This window comes from Podarcis pityusensis, assembly GCF_964106645.2.
Source record: "Podarcis pityusensis genome assembly, chromosome: 4".
Taxonomy (NCBI): domain Eukaryota; kingdom Metazoa; phylum Chordata; class Lepidosauria; order Squamata; family Lacertidae; genus Podarcis; species Podarcis pityusensis.
The window spans coordinates 99,142,142-99,157,176 of record NC_138027.1 but is presented as its reverse complement, the minus strand read 5'-3'; the positions used below and the strand labels follow the sequence as shown (position 1 = coordinate 99,157,176).

At 40.7% G+C, this 15,035-nt stretch overlaps 1 protein-coding gene across 3 annotated transcripts in view; it reads left to right on the top strand.

Annotated features, from left to right (window-relative positions):
* Positions 1 to 15,035, top strand: part of LOC308475852 (uncharacterized protein) — a 190,017-nt gene that overhangs the window by 119,753 nt on the left and 55,229 nt on the right. Inside the window, exon 4 of one of the 3 annotated variants that reach the window (XR_013985391.1) lies at positions 11,722 to 11,836. The exons of 1 other annotated variant lie outside the window; for it this stretch is intronic. The gene's annotated coding sequence lies outside the window, so the exon portion shown is untranslated. Of the gene's footprint in view, positions 1 to 529; positions 787 to 11,721; positions 11,837 to 15,035 lie in introns of those variants that run through there. One more of the 3 variants, XR_013985392.1, reaches the window with a different exon arrangement.

The following is a 15,035-nucleotide window of genomic DNA, read 5'->3' as shown; positions in this document are numbered from 1 at the left end:
TGCAATTTCTGCAATGTAATATTAAAGGTGTGTGTGAGAGAGATTATATATATATATATATATATATATATATATATATAATCCATAACCCCCTTCTCTTAAGTATTCATGCTTGGTTAGGATGTAAAGATGGGGGAGAAATTAGAAGCAGTTTTCACTTAAAGCCACATTTATCAAATCTGCACTTTCCAAACGATGTGGGAACTGAAACACAGCGATCCTTTGAAATTCGCACTTATCTAAATTTTGTGATGCAGTTCTCCAACCAATGTTTACATAAATAAATACATGAGGGAGATGCATAAAAATGATTATAATAGGGAAAATAGAATTATAGCAGGAGTTTCTGCTTGCAAAACAATGTGCACACTAGTCAAAAACTGCATACAAAAATGTGTTCTTTAGAAGAAATGCATACAACATGCTGACCAGTGTTCACGAGGAAATGAATGTGGAGTACTGAATTAAAAATTGGAAAAATGAGAAACAGAGAGAACCAAATCTGACAGCTCCTTTCATTCTTTGTTAGGACCCATTGAACCAGAAAGGACCCCCTTGTCACCAGGATTATGGGTGTGGAAAATCCCAACCTCCAGAAGTTGCTATCTGTATTTTTATTTCCTTTGAAATCCCTCGAATGTATTTTTTCTAAGAAGGGAGCTTCCATGGTTACCTCTAGGTTTTGCTTTTGGCAGAAATTGGTCACCGTCCTCCCAGATCTTATCCACTGTGGTGAAAATTTTGCTAACAGCTTTATCGGGACATGCAATATTAGTGAAAAACTGATGACACAACTTCGTTATTAAACATGCATTGTTGTTGTTGTTTCGTTGTTTAGCCGTGTCCGACTCTTCGTGACCCCATGGACCAGAACACGCCAGGCACCTCCTGTCTTCCACTGCCTCCTGCAGTTTGGTCAAACTCACATTAGTAGCTTCGAGAACACTGTCCAACCATCTCATCCTTTGTCATCCTCTTCTCCTTGTGTCCTCCATCTTTCCCAACATCAGGGTCTTTTCCAGGGAGTCTTCTCTTCTCATGAGGTGGCCAAAGTATTGGAGCCTCAGCTTCAGGATCTGTCCTTCCAGTGAGCACTCAGGGCTGATTTCCTTCAGAATGGAGAGGTTTGATCTTCTTGCAGTCCATGGGACTCTCAAGAGTCTCCTCCAGCACCATAATTCAAAAGCATCAATTCTTCAACGATCAGCCTACTTTATGGTTCAGCTCCAAAGAAGGCTGATCGCCGAAGAATTGATGCTTTTGAATTATGGTGCTGGAGGAGACTCTTGAGAGTCCCATGGACTGCAAGAAGATCAAACTGTTATGCAGGTCCAAGATTATGATACACACAAGGCCAATGAAAGCTCTTGTTAGACCTGCTACTGCAACTTTCATGTTTAGGTAAGCAACTGACAAAATGGATCATTTCTATTTTAAATATACTTAGTCTGCATATTGACTTCGTATATTGCATTTTGTGATTTCTAACTGGGTTCTCTCTCTCTCTCTCTCTCTCTCTCTCTATATATATATATATATATGCACACACATTAAAGGTGGGGAAATGTAAATTCTAGGGGGGAAAAACATTTCCCAAAAGGAAATTTTTGCTAAGATTGGATAGCATTTTTGCAACACTGAAATGTACCAAGTGATACAAAAATGAGACTCATAAATGCAGACTTAAAATCAACTTTTATGTTAGGTGCTGAAAAGAACCCATATAAAGTTATCACTTCTAATATGAGGCATTTCAGCTAAGGTAACAACAAAGGATAAAATTAAAAAGAAATCCATTCCAGAAAAGCATGGTGTTAAACCATCATTAATCTATAGTGCTAGGTATGAAGTTTCATTTTATGACACTCCCTCTATAACTTCTCATGCAGAACAATGTTGTAATAAGACATTGTACCTCAATACACCTCATTTTTATTTTGTTTTGTTCTGAGAACTCTGTGTAGGGTGGCAAATTCAAATTCTGATATACAGATAATTATTTTAAAGACAAAATTAAAAGTACAAAGGTAAGTATGAAAAATGATTCCCCCCTTAAATTGGAACCCTTACAACATAAGGTAGAATGCTCACAAGCTGTCTACCTAGTCAGTTTTGCAAAAATGGTCACAATTTAGTCAATGTTGCATTTGCATTAATTTTATTCATTTCATTAAATTTATATACAGGTTGACTGTAAAAAAAAATCCAACAATCCTCAAAGTGGCTTATTTTTGTTTGTCCTATTACTTGTGGAGCATCCTTCTCATTCTCATGGTTAGGAGGAAATGAGACCAGGAGGTGCCATTTTTCATGGCAGACTCATGTCATTCGTGGGTGAGGTACAATTATCTGCTACACACAGCGCCCACATTTCCAAGTAGTCTGATGAGAAAACCTCATACCTCCTTATTTACACCGTTTTCATTTTGCTGCAACAGTGCTGTGTTAGTAATCAGCTGTTGGTTAATTTATATTGCGTCTTTACGTTTTGTTTTCTGAGAGCCATGGCTGAAGAATGTCCAAATAGTAGTAGTAATTTTCCTCCAAGCACTTTTGTGAGAGTAAGAACTTTCACAGGGATAATAGTTTGCAATAATCACTAGCCAACTTGATCTTAAAAATTGACATAGTCTTGTGTCACATTTTCCTCCTTCTCATCCACCATAAAGCAGCCCATCATGTAAATGATACTTTTAGCATGTTTAATGAGCACAACTGTTCCTCTTGATTAAATAACACAGACAAATAATATCCTTCTTATAAAATCATCTAAAAACCATTACCTGACTTAAGAGGTAAACATCATTGTCATTCCCCAAAGCACTGTCTTTTTAAAACATTATTACAATGAACATCTTGAATTAAAACCTAATTAAAATCTGCATATTAATGTGTGATTGATGAAGACTTTGACTGATGGTACCAAGGCACAAATGCATGCTTTGAGTCTTCTGATAATGGGGTGGAGTGTCATAATTTCAGAAGTTTAGGCCTCCAGATGACCTTAGATAGGGCTTGCCATATTTCAAAAAGTGAAAATCCAAAACACAACAAACGTTGTTGAGCTCTTTTGGCAAAATCTCAAAAAATATATATCAAAATTTAAAGCTATATTTTAGGAAATTCATCAAAAAAAGAATGCACCCAGGTTTTCCCGGATATTTTAACTGGATTTTGAAAACTCTGCCCCGACACTATTTTCGATGGATGGATCCTGGATATATCCAGAAATTCTGGATGTATGGCAGCCATACCTTAGGACAGATATAATGTGGCAACCTCAACAGGCTTCCTCCCTCCAGAACTTTCTTCAACATGTGGAAAGCTTGGCTGGGGCTGGTGGAGGACAAAATGGTGGGGCTGGGTGAACACATTTTTTCTCACCATGTGTAGAGAAGTAAAAGAAAAGAGCTGTGATGAGTTCATGGAAGCATGTTGGTTATTTAACGACTGCTATTTTCAAGTGACAGCTTACACAAATCAAACATGATGTCCAGAGATTTCATCTCACAGGTATCACTTCAAACTCAATGTTTTCCAAAGGAGGCAGTTCACCTTTTCAGATCCAAATCTTTGGGTGCTGAATAATCAACTGATGAGACACCAAGTAAAATAAATGTGTGTTTGGCCCTGTGGTTTAGAAAGCCATGACTGGGTCGTTGTCCTCTCTTTCTCCCCTCCTCTCCTCTCTCACACACAGGTGTGGGCACAGGGTACGGAGCGATTGGATTCCCTTAGCTTCCACGACCCTTGTGGAAGGGAAGAAGTTGAGGAAAGCAGACAGAGAAAGATGAAGGCAGAATAAAAGGGCTGGGGTGGACCTGCTGCTTCTGCCTGCATCTGTCTAAGGTGGTGAGTAGGGTGGGGCAGAAGTTGGCATAATGAGAGTGGAGGAATAGGCAGTGGCTATATGAAAGTTTCAAACTGTAGTTGCTCTCACGCCAATAGAACAATGGATTACAAGTGTGGAACAAATATTGCCTGGCACCTGTTGCGTGTCGAGGTCCCCAAGCCACCCCTCAAATAACTCACAACTCACACATAATTTTTTGTTTGGGTTTATGGCATAATTTTGGCCACAACTTTATTAAAATACAATTTTTATGTCTGGTTGCTTAGGCATTGGTTAAGACTATCTGCCCCCCCCCCCCCGCCTGGGGACAGAACTGACATCCGAACTCTATTGGGGAGCAATAGAGCTGAGTCACAGGCCCTCAGCTCTCACACGCATGCTTCCCAGGGCTTGCCGGCCCTAGCCCCTCTCCAGGGATTCGGACGAAATTGTGGCAAGCCCCTGGATTCCTTTAACGGAATTCCCTTCCACAGCAGCATTGGAGGGGCAGGCACAGCCAATACTTACCCCTCCTCCAACCAATTGATAACCAATGCCTAACCGCCAACCTTACAAGTTGTGACGATTTGTTACGCAGTAGGCAAAAACCAAATGGCTCAGCCAATCAGCCAGATGGACAAAATTCCTACCAGGCCCCTGCCCCAATCGCAGACGACCCCATGACAGGCATAGCAGGGTCAAGCAAAACCTTCCAAACTCAGGGCGGGTGGGCGGGTGATCCGGCTCATGCAGCGAAAGAGAAAGCATCAAGGTGCGTGCTCAGAATTTAAACAGTTCAGTCCCTCCCACCAAATTTGCAACAAATAAATTCCCCCAGCAACACAGCCATCCAATTAAATGCCAGGGTAATATTTATCACCCTACCTGGCAACAGAGGGGTGACTCAGCAGACCCCACCGCAACACGTGCTCTCATTTAGGGAGAACACGCTTTACAGTACCGGTTCTGCAGATCGAAGCAAACAACTTTTGAGGGGTTGACCTTGAATGTGGGCCAGTAGCAAATGGGCAACCAGTGCAGATCTATGAGCAGAAGTGTGATGTCCAGACAGAGTATCATGTCAGCAACCATGCTGCAACATTTTGCACAAGCTATATTTCCCAAATCAGGCACAAGGGAAGCCCCACACAGAGCACGTTGCAGTCATCTAATCTACTATAATCCCAAACACTGAAATGAACAAAAGGATGATTGCATTACCAACTTTTTTTTTTAATGAGTTCACATTTGCATTTCGTTGGGAAGACATTTCTTTCTCTTACGTGTAACTGAAGGGGAGTCCTTCAGGCAATTAACTATATACTTTATGAGCCACACACCCCTTATGTCTATCTTAAATTCTTTTTATTTCTCTCTCCACGCATGCAAATCTATCACTCAGTTCTCTGTGTGTGTGTTTATGTGGACCTGGCTCAGTTCCATCCAAAATGCAGAACAGTTGTTTGATCTTTCTCCAGGAACAAGTTTCCAATTATAGATTTGAGTCTTAATGAGAAAGCAAATAGATTGAAAGTGGTCTGTCTGCTGGTTGTGTAATCCAGAGAGACCAAACAAAAAGGATTTACCTTTAACTATGCTTTTCATATTTCACTGACCTCAGTGCTATGGCAGAGACAATAAGTAATAAGTGCATATTAAGGGAACACAAAGCATAACATACAAAATCCCATGTGAGTTATCTCTCCGCCTCCAGGCTCTAGAATTGAAGTATGCTAATGAGAATAATGTATCTGCCCCCAATTGTGTTTTTGAAGTTATGCTTATGTAATCCCATTCTTTCCTTTTAAGAGCAATTCTCTAGTGTAGGCTAGCAGGACCTTGAATATGATCCAGCTCCAGGCACCTTGGGTGTGTAAAATAGGCCTGCAGTGGAACAGCACCTGACTGAAGGCAGAGGGGGCGATTCCAGAATGAGTATCTGTTGACGGAAGTCAAGAACTAACAGATGCTTATATTAGTAAATACAACTGACTGAAATAAAGAAATCTCAATTTTGTACCATTTCCAGGTTCCTCAACACACACACAAACACATACATAGTCACATATCTAGTATGTGTGATCTGGATTAAAAAAATACATTTTAAAACTGCATAGCTTTGTGATGTCAATACTTTTGGAAACAGAATTTGGGTGTGGTGATTTAAGAAGCAAAACAAAAACTTTTTTGAGAGAAGAATGAAGCCTCAATTTTTAATGGTCAGGATGAGTCCCCCCTGTTTTATCTGCCCCTTTAATCATGCACTATTTACATTATTTGGTGGTGTGGATGTTAATGCATGGAGTCTTGTCTTTAATGGTCATAGATTTCACAACAATTCTTCCCAGAAACCTGGATATGTGTCACATTCATGGTAAATGCTTTCTATTATTTTCCACATTGAATAAGTCAAATTAATATCATTCTCTTGACTTAAACATGTTTAAAATTCAGAAGATCCCAATTCTGTATGCAAATGACATTGAGTGACTTTAAAATGTTGGTTCCCACCCACCCCTACCTCCCTCTCTAGACACAAGTATATTTTTCTTATTAATGCCAGGGCTGTAGCTGCAGCAAATGTAATCTTGTGTTAGTGAAGTATATCAGCAGTTCATGAAGAGATTGCATTTTCTGTACAGTTTTTTTAAGCAGTATAATGTGACTATTGGAAAAAATAGGTATGGTAACATTAGCAAAGTCAAATAAAGTTGGCTGCATTTAATTATTGGGTCATGGGCAGATTCTTCCTACAGTTGCAGCGGAGTTAACTACCAAAAAGTATGCTGATACTTGTAAAACTGTAAATGGCAAGGCAATGGGGTAATATGCAGGAACTTTACCTGTAACAGGTGGTTCAAGCAATTATAGAACATTGTGCTTGCTGAGATACTGAAAAAACAAGGGCACCAAATAATCAGAGACTTTATTCTCTTTACTGTGTCTTTTAGCAGGAAAAAAGTGCACTTAAAAGAGAACCAGCCAGTCATGAAACATTGTGTAGAAATATTTTTGGTTGGTAGCTTAGAGGGTAACAGGATTGACAGATGTCTGTTGGGAAAGTTGGAGTGCTTGATCAAGTACTGCTTGCATTGCTGCTTTTAACTGTAGATCTATTTTCTTAAAAAGTGAAAAGGAAGGAAATTTAACAAAGAAATCAAACTGGGCAAAGCAATACAATTTAAAGCCAACTTTTAATCCTCAAAACAAAATACCATTATTACTAGTACTACTACTAATAATAATTTTCTTATTTGTACCCCACCCATCTGACTGGATTGCCCCAGGTACTCTGGGCAGCTCCCAGCATATATAGAAACATAATAAAACATCAAACATTAAAAACTTCCCTATACAGGGCTGCCTTCAGATGTCCTCTAAAAGTTGCGTAGTTACTTATCTCCTTGACATCTGATGGGAGGGCGTTCCACAGGGCTGTTGATCATAGCCATTGCCCTCCACAATGTATCTATTCAAGAGTATTTATACCCTGCCTACTAATCAATGTTCTCAGGGTGGCTCACAATATATTTAAAACACAATAAATTTGTGATACAACAGTCACAAGAGCTGGGCAGAGTTTCATATAAGCCCCCCTTGCTCTCTGATGTTCGAACAAATGAAGAAGAAGAGTTTGGATTTGATATCCCGCCTTTCACTCCCTTTAAGGAGTCTCAAAGCGGCTAACAATCTCCTTTCCCTTCCTCCCCCACAACAAACACTCTGTGAGGTGAGTGAGGCTGAGAGACTTCAGAGAAGTGTGACTGGCCCAAGGTCACCCAGCAGCTGCATGTGGAGGAGCAGAGACGCGAACCCGATTCTCCAGATTACGAGACTACCGCTCTTAACCACTACACCACACTGGCTCTCTATGCCGTCCTGCAATTGAATGGCCTGGCTCTTGAAGCAGGTTTTGCCAGGGCTTATCCAGATCCCTCATGCACAGGTCTGTGCTTTAAAGCCCCATGTCCAAGCAAATGGTTTGGGCTTTTTGTTTTTTGTTTTTGTCCTGGCACTTTCCCCAGGGAAACCCGTCTTATACCGCCGAATTGGAGCAAAATGGTAATCCATGAAAAACCCATTTGCTGCTTGCTCCGATTCAGCAGTAAAATGCAAGCTTCCCCAGGGATAGCACCAAAACAAGGAAACCCCACTCAGACACGGTGCTTTGTCTCATATAGTCCAGGACATCCCCACTGGAAGGGGGTGGCTGGAACAAAGATGCCTTCCTCACAATTCTCAGATATTCCAGCTGCCTTTCCTCATTTGCTGCTGCCTCAGTGCCATTTATATATTTCCCATATTTAACATGAAAATGTTAAACATATTCACATAATAGCAGTAAGTTACACCTTAATTTTAGTCGTCCCCCCCAAAAAAAAGTATGACAACATCGCATCCCTGTTCTGCCAAAGGTTTTGGTTGCCAAAGACAGCAGCTCTTTGGGATTCAGAAAGGCAATTGATTCAATAGTCCAGAAGGCCAACTCTTTCCTTGAGTGGAAGAGGCAAAAATGACCTACAGATGGAGTCAGGAACCAGTTGATACAGAAGATGGCAAACCTCAGAAACAGCCCCTCTGTTGAGCAATTCCTCACAAGCCCTTTTTTCTTCGTTGTATTTTCTGATTCCCCTGCAAATCTTTGTGTTTAGTATTTAACTTTGACACCTCATTCTCACATCTCCAACAGCAGAGTGCCCTCACAGCTTGTCTAAAGACTAGCTTTGAAAGTCACCTGCCCTCCATTTAACGATATTTCACAGGTCTCCATTTGGAAAGTTAGAAATCTTCAACTGTATAATTATTAAAAGTTGCCCTGTTCAACTACAGACTGCTAACAGTCACCACCACAACATCTGCTCAACCATAGCCATTGTCAGTACTTATTTCATTTTTTAAAAATGCCTTATATTGCCTTCTAGATAAGTCTAGACTTCTGTGGGAGAAGCCGCTGCCAATATTTCCCAACTGTTTGCCCTTGTTGTACAAGCAGCACTGTGTTGGGTCTTCATGGAGAACACAATGATATAGTCCCATTAATTCCATCCGATTTTCTTTTGACTTTTGTGAGTTAATATCTTAATCATATTTGTTGTTCTTCTCATACAAAGGTTAATTAAAACAAGGAAAGCAAAATATTTACTTTTTTCCACTTATCACCTGAAGGCCCCCAAAGCCCTATATTAAAATATATAAGCAGAATATGAAACAAAGTTCGGTTGATCAAATAAGAACAAGGTAAAATAACAGGAGGTAGGCCAAGAGAAGCAGGAACAAATCACTTGCCAGAAGGTGAAAAGCTAACACCTGTCTTTTCCTAACACCAAATATTTTGTTTGCTTGAAATTATCTGCTTCTTGTATTCATTTTCAGCCAGGCCACTTTCTTTCATTTTTCTTCTCCAGACTTAAAATTTGGCATTGAGGTTTCATTTGATATTTGGAGCCTCGCTCCAGGAAATGAAATCATCATCAAATCATACACACGTTACCTGTGTGTTCTCTGATTTGGTGTGCTGGCCATATCCACACTACACATTTAAAGCACTATGATATCACTTTTAACAGTCATTACTTCCCCAGAGGGTTCTGGAAGGCATAGTTAGTTATCGGTGCCGAGAGTTGTGGGGAGAGTCCTATACCTGGCCCAGAGCTACAACCCCCTGCAAAGGGGGAACAATTGTTAAATCACTATAGAAAAACTGACTTTTCAAAACGGAGCACTAGACATTTGCTGGGGGGGGGGAGAATGCCTTTTTAAAATGGTGGGCATGGGGGACAAATATAAAATGAACATTTTTACATGGGGTGTGTGTACAGTGGTACCTCTGGTTAAGAACTTAATTCATTCTGGAGGTCCGTTCTTAACCTGAAACTGTTCTTAACCTGAGGTACTGCTTTAGCTAATAGGGCCTCCCACTGCCGCTGCGCTGCCACCGCATGATTTCTGTTCTCATCCTGAAGCAAAGTTCTTAACCCGAGGTACTATTTCTGGGTTAGCGGAGTCTGTAACTGAAGTGTCTGTAACCTGGAGCGTCTAACCCGAGGTACCACTGTGTGTGTGTGTGTGTGTGTGTGTGTGTGTGTATGTATATATATATATATGTATGTGTGTGTATATATATATATATATATATATATATATATATATATATAAACAGAAACCTGATGGAATAGGGAAAACAAGTGGGATACAGTTATCTCTGGGTTCAAACTATACAGGGAGGACAGGACCATCTCTCAGGGAATAGTCAAACTGGAATTCTTAGCAGAACGTCACAGAACTGCTCTGGGTGGGAATATCAGGCCCCTAAAGTGGTTTACGACAGAGAGCATTACGTATTATTGCCCCCTTGAACCTGAGCTAAGCGATGGTGTTGAAATGAAGAATGAAATCGGGGAGCTATCCAAGGAGAGAGAGTATTGTGGTAATGCAGGGGTTGAGGTCCTCCACCTGTCTTAGCCCAAGAAGGCCCTCCCCCCCATATTGTGCCCACCTGTCAATCAGCTGACTTGACTGTATGATATTAGCTGATAGGTGGGGGTGGGCATGGTTCAGTCCTGGTGCATTGCTTTCAGGGAATGAACTGGTGAAGCAGACCCCTTCCCCACTTAGTTTAACTTTGGCACATGGGTGACACTACTCACCAATTAGTCACATGATTTCCTCATGATGTCAATGGTTGACATGTAACTGGCCCCACCTGCATGTCAAAGTTGGCCAGTGGGTTGGAGAAGACAAAGATCCAGCCCACTAGCCCAGTAATACTCCCCAATGACATCAGTAATGGGTGATGTTGGTAATGGGCAATTTCTAGATATCCTAAATGACTGTGACGTAGAACAGTTGGTCATGGAATGAACCAGATGGAGGTGACTTTGTTCTTAATCCGAAATGTTACCCAGAACCTGGTTTGAGACACAAATGTTGTTGGAACAGATTTGACACAGTTACAACAGTAAAATCAAATTTAGTCTATATGTAAGTGGGAAATTGCCAAGAAAGTTGAACACAGTCATGATTAAAATAAAGCAACAACAAAAATAACAACAAAAAAGAGGGGACTTGTAAAAAGGAAGTTGGAACACAAAATGAAGATGGTCAGTTCTTTCAGAGCATGGGTTTATTCGAAACCACAATTATATTGTGGCTTAGGTGGGGGGAAAGAGACAGGAGGAAATATTTTCTTATTAGTGGTGATTGCTTTGGTTTGCTCTTACTGCTTTTAAGGTAGAATTGTATTATAATTTATACCATGTGAGTTGCTTTGAGACTTTTTGTAAAAAAAAAACACACAAAACCAACCAATAGGTAAAATAGGTAACAGCATAGCTAATAAAATGTTGTGTACTTTTGTGTTTTTATAGTGTAAACTGCCCTCTGATATAGAAATTTAATAAATAATAAAATAATAATTTATAGGGTTTGTTTTTGGGCAGAGGGGTTGTACTCACTGCTATGGAGTACCACCAGTACTGACATCCATTTTTTTACATATATAGTTTTACATATACAACATTGCTGATTATCACATTATTACAGACAACCCAAATCCTTAAATAAGCAGGAAGAGATTTGTCTGACTGACCCCTACCCAGTATAATACTCCCAAGAACTCCCCCCCCATCCCAGCATGTCTCTGTTTCATTGCCTGAATAAATTTAATTACACACTCAGTTTCACTCAGTCAGTCTCAATCACGCTAAGGCTCCAAGACTGAACCTACCACCCCATAAGTAAGTTTTTCTGAAATCAATGACATTCTTAAATAAGTGTTTTTATTGTAGCCTTAAGTTGATGAGATTAAATGGAACTATCCCAACACTGATAAATGTTTTAAGGGACAAAAGACTGGGAAGTTCTCATGCACAAGTACTGCTTCATTTCAGTGGGAGAATCACCGTGGTGCTCTTTGGCTGCCCTGGGAGAAGAGAATGAAGAATCAAAGGAAACGAAGAACATCTTTCCCAACGCAGCAATGAAGAGCAAATTGAAACTCATCAGGTATCTGCATTGTGTTGCAGCTGTACTGAATTCCTCAGCTCTGTGTTGTAGTCCCCTGGCAGCCAAACACCTCAACAACATCAAAAACCCATACTGCTCGCTACCAGCAGTGTCCCTGGTCCTTTCATCAGAGGCTGCACAAGGCCACAACCCAAACCTAGTTTTGTCACAATCACACAGAACAGGAATCGGGAACCTGGTGTTGTCCACATGTCAGCCCTGACCATTTAGCCTGCTAGTTGGTGCTGATGGGAGAGCTCCCTCTCTGCCTTACTAGACAAGAGGGAAGGTGTTCGGCAAAGTTTTGCTGTCTCTGACCCTAGAGCCTGGGGAAACCAGTAGCGAAGCTGGGTGAGCCAATGGGGGTGATGCCCCTTGGGAGATGCCGCCTCTCTCAGCTTCATGGGGTGCAGATTTGATTTAATTTTATCCACTTACTTGCGTATCCCATCTTTTTCCAGTGTGAAACCCAAGATGCCATACATGTGGTTCCTGGGAAGCATCCTGTCTTGGCACGGACTAGACATAGACCTGCTTGGTTTCCCTAGCCCTGGGGCTTGTCCACCTGTAAAATGTCCCCTGAAGTTTCTCTTCCTACAGCTCCAATATCAGCAGTGAGCCCATCTGGAAAAGGGGTTTGGGAGAGAATGACTGTAGGGAGAGACACAGTTCTACAGCCTTCCATCTAAAGTGAGATGGGTGGCAGACTAGAAGAGAAAGGACCCTCGAAGAGAAGGCAAACCTTGCTGCAGAACAATGTTCATAGAGAGGACCCCCTTACTGTCTTTTCAGAACCACGCAATGACTTTCCCAACCTTTTAGGTGCAGTTTTCATCTCTAATGCCTATTTTCTGCTGCTTCTATGATTTTTGTTGCTTCTGGCTTACTACAGCTTTTTTGTACATATATTTAAAAATGCTATCCTTTTTTGCAAATTCCCCCCAAGGATAATAATTGAAGGGCAGTATAAAAACACATATTAGATGCATAATACATGCCGCTGTAGACCTTTTCATCTGCCTACATTGCATTGCAATTTTCCAATCTTGTGCTTACATTATATGAAACAACGGCCTTGCAATGTAACAAGAGAGAGAGAGAGAGAGAGAGAAAGAAAGAAAGAAAGAAAGAAAGAAAGAAAGACACGCAACAATTCTCTATAGGCACTTTCCGCCTGCTCTTCCCAATTAAAATATTATTTCATTGTCCTTTCGTGTCACTTTATTTCCCTCCAGTTTTGTGTCGATCATTTCCAGACACTAATTGCTAATCTCCAATTAGGGTGTGTGGGGGGGGGGTGTGCTGAGGAGTCGTAGCTTGCAGGTCACAGCTTCATTTGCTGTTGGGCTTGCAATTCCCACACCCCCTTCCTTGCATGCACACTGCAGTGCAGGATACACACAAGTCTCTCTGCGTTGTCAGGAGATTAGGCATTCATGCCACTTCTAGCTTGTGAGCTTCATTGTTTTAGCAGAAACAATGACTTGCGGTTTTTGCAGGCCGCCACAACATGGCACAGAACAAAAGGGCACCGTGTTGCACTGGCTGAATAGATAACATGTGTCAATGGTGTAAAATAGAGTGATTTACTCTAATGGAAACATTTGAAGTTTCTCAGAGTCACTTATCAGAGCCCAGCAGCCTATTTCATTAGCATTTTCATTTCCCCCCCTGTTGTTTAATTTAATCTAAGCAAACACAAGAAAGTTCATATGTGTGTTTTCCTCTCTCTCTTCCCTTTCATGAGTTACATAGTCTAGGAGGGCTGAAAAATTCAAAACTAATTCCCTTGTCTTGGCTGGCTTGAGTTACCTCTCAGAAAATGTAAAATGCAAATGGAAGTGGCTGAGTCACTTTAGAGGTAGCTGCTGCTGGGTTCCTGAAACGATGGTTCGACACATCCACAGATGTTTGACAGAAACACAGTCACGCTGAAATTGCTTAGGAAGGATGCCCCAAATTCAAGCAGAAACAACAGAAAACAATGAGACTCAAATGTGCCGCAAGAAGAAACTGCAGAAACCCAAAAGTGTATGTAAGCAGATGGCCCCAGATGGCTCAAGCTTTAAGGGAAGCCACAGGCTACACAACAAGTCAATACCTGTTAAAAACATAGATGAACTGCATCATTTTTTAGATGATAATGTGTCCCATTTTAAATCTGAAGAATGCTAAGGCATGCCAATGAGTAATTGTTCCAAGGCCAGTCAGTAAATTCACTGCAGAGAATTCTGAAATGGAAATAAATTTTTAAATGGAAATAAAAGTTAAATAATAAGACAGCTCCAGAGCATATGCAGAGTGTGTTCTCCTCAACTTAGAGCAATTGCTTCCCCTTCCCTCCCCACATACAGTGGTACCTTGGTTCTCAAACTTAATCCGTTCTGGGAGTCCGCTCCAAAACCAAAGCGTTCCAAAACCAAGGCGTGCTTTCCAAAAAAAGGAATGCAAAATGAATTAATCCATTCCAGATTTTTCAAAACAAGCCCTAAAACAGCAATTTAACATTAATTTTACTATCTAACAAGACCACTGATCCATAAAATGAAAGCAATAATCAATTTACTATACTATAAAATAAATAAAACAGTATTGTAGATGATAAAAATTAAAACTTTAAAAAATTCTTACCTGCACTCATGATAGTCATTGTTTGGATTGCTTTTATCCATTTCCGCAGTCACACAATCAATCAACTGGGTTTCACACAGTCACAAAAACAAACGAACTGAAAAAGCCTCAAAAACAAAACCGCAAAATAAATAGCAAAAACAAAAGCGCCAAACTTAATCCGTTCTGGAAGTCGGTTTGACTTCCGAGATGTTCAAAAACCAAGGCACAGATTCTGATTGGTGCAGGTGCCCCGGAAAAAATAGTTGACAACTGCATCGGACATTCGGCTTCTGAAAAATGTTTGGAACACTTACTTCTGGGTTTTCAGTGTTTGGGAACCAAGGTACCACTGTACTTTGAATTAAGAAACAAGCATACTGAGCGATGGCCTACCTCCTAGAAAGACCGAAGAGCTCCAGCACCTTGAAATGAAGCCTGATCTCACCTCCATTACCAGCTAACTACAACCAAGAGCACACACAGTTTTCTCTTCACACAAAATCCACTCCTCATTTCTCTTCTCATTCTTATTCCAGAAACTCTAGGAATGCAGGTTCTGCCATCCCCATTCAAACCTATCCTCCAC